The sequence below is a fragment of the Suncus etruscus genome, chromosome 14 (assembly GCF_024139225.1).
Source record: "Suncus etruscus isolate mSunEtr1 chromosome 14, mSunEtr1.pri.cur, whole genome shotgun sequence".
Classification (NCBI taxonomy): domain Eukaryota; kingdom Metazoa; phylum Chordata; class Mammalia; order Eulipotyphla; family Soricidae; genus Suncus; species Suncus etruscus.
In genome coordinates this window covers 88,894,574-88,896,895 of record NC_064861.1, presented here as the reverse complement: position 1 = coordinate 88,896,895, position 2,322 = coordinate 88,894,574, and positions in this window count along the sequence as shown.

Sequence of the window (2,322 nt, the reverse complement as noted above, 5' to 3'; positions counted from 1 at the left end):
GCCAAACCAAACCAAACAAAAGAAATCGCTCCTGGCAGGTTCGGGAGACCATATGAGATGCCGGGATTTGAACCACTGTCCTTCTGCATGCAAGGCAAACACCCTACCTCCATGCTATCTCTCCGGCCTCCAATTTTTTTTTTTTTTGGCTCTTGATTTATTTTTTAGGGTTTTGGGCCACATCTGGTGACGCTCAGGAATCACTCCTGGAGGTCTCAAGGGACCATATAGGATGCCAGAAATAGAATCCAGGTCTGCTTTGTGTAAGGCAAGCGCCACCCTACTGTGCGATTCATCTATCTCTCAGGCCCACAGGGAAGTGCGTTTACCCACAGGGGATTTCCACCCTCTACACCCCACAACCCTCCCCAGCGCATATGTCTAGAAGGCTCAGAGGTGGGTTCCCCAATCTCTTCCGGCTGCAGTTTTGAGATGGCTGAGCGGTGGTTGAAAAAAATCCAGGTATATTCCAGGTTGAGCCCTTCAGGAGAGAAAGCCTCTTATTTGGGGGTGCAGATCAGCTTTATTTTGGTAGAGATTTGATGTGGAGCAGGAGTGGAATTTAGGGTGTGTGGGTGGGAAATGATCATTGCTGAGCACAGCAATAAAGGCCAGGCTGTCTAGGAAACCAAAAGCACTATTCAGAAGGCCCGAGTGATAGCACAGCAAGGAGGGTCTTTGCCTGGCACTAGGCTGACTCGGGTTCCATTCCCAGCATCTCATATGGTCCCTGTTCCCTCTAGGAGTGATTCCTGAGTGCAGAGTCAGGAGTAAGCCCCTGAGCATCGCTGGGTGTGGCCCAAAAAAAACGAAAAAAGAAAACTGAGAGTCAAAATCAATATGTCTGCCAGAGAGAAACCCCACTAGCCCCATGACCTAGTAGTCTCTGGCCTAACTTCTTTGTGAATTAGGGCCCAGATCCAGTGGGCAGCTCTGATTGGTTCAAACTCCCAAGGCAGTCCCACCTCAGCCCAGAGGGCAGATCTCATTGGTTCAAACGGTCCACGTGGTCCCATTCTTGCAAGGGATTGGCTGAGTAGTGAGGGCACTTTTGACGCCTTGGGTAGACCATGCAGATACTTGATATTTTTAGCTGGGAGGCTTCTGGCTTTTGATGGCATTCTCATTTACAAAGAGGTTCTGACCAAACTTGGGATTCTTAACCAACTAGCTAGTTTCTTAGTCTCTGTGTCCATGTCAAGCTTAGGAAATGTGTCCTTGTGTCCTCCTCAGTCAGAATCTTGGACCCTCCACTCTTTGGCTCTGACCCACTTCCTCATCCCACCATGTTCCATGATATTCATCCCCTAGTGGCCTCGATGAGGAAGGATCCTTGCTTTGACAGTTTGCCTAGACTAGAGCATCTCCTGTCTCTTAAAATCTTTTTTTTTTTTCTTTTTTGGTTTTTGGGTCCTTCCAGCATTCAAGGGTGTTTAGGGGACTGTATGGTACTAGAGAACAAAACTGGGGTCTCATGGAGGCAAAGCATGTGCTCCAGATGCCCAGAAATCTCCCCATGGCCCAATAAGCCATTGACACATTAGTCCAGACTCCAGTTCTGCAGAAGGGCAGGAGGCCAATGAGATTTGGGTCATGCAGTCCGGGTGTAACACACATCACTCTGTTATTTTGATATTTATTTATTTTATTTATTTGTTTGGCCACATCTGGTGGTGTTCAGCACTTACTCCTGGCGGTGCAGTGTGCTCAGAGATTACTCCTGGTTGGGACTGGAGTGATAGTACAATGGGTAGGGTGTTTGCCTTGCATGAGGCTGACCCAGGTTTGATCCCCAGCATCCACAGGATCCCCTGTGACTTCCAGGAATAATTTCTCTTTCTTCTTTCTTTCTTTCTTTCTTTCTTTCTTTCTTTCTTTCTTTCTTTCTTTCTTTCTTTCTTTCTTTCTTTCTTTCTTTCTTTCTTTCTTTCTTTCTTTCTTTCTTTCTTTCTTCTTTCTTTCTTTCTTTCTTTCTTTCTTTCTTTCTTTCTTTCTTTCTTTCTTTCTTTCTTTCTTTCTTTCTTTCTTTCTTTCTTTCTTTCTTTCTTTCTTTCTCTCTCTCTCTCTCTCTCTCTCTCTCTCCCTTCCTTCCTTCCTTCCTTCCTTCCTTCCTTCCTTCCTTCCTTCCTTCCTTCCTTCCTTCCTTCCTTCCTTCCTTCCTTCCTTCCTTCCTTCCTTCCTTCCTTCCTTCTCTCTCTCTCTGTCTCTTTCTCTCTCTCTCTCTCTCTCTCCCTCTCCTGGCTCTGCACTCAGAAATCACTCCTGGTAGGCTCAGGGAATCATATGGGATGCAGGGATCAAACCTGGGTTGGCTGCATGCAA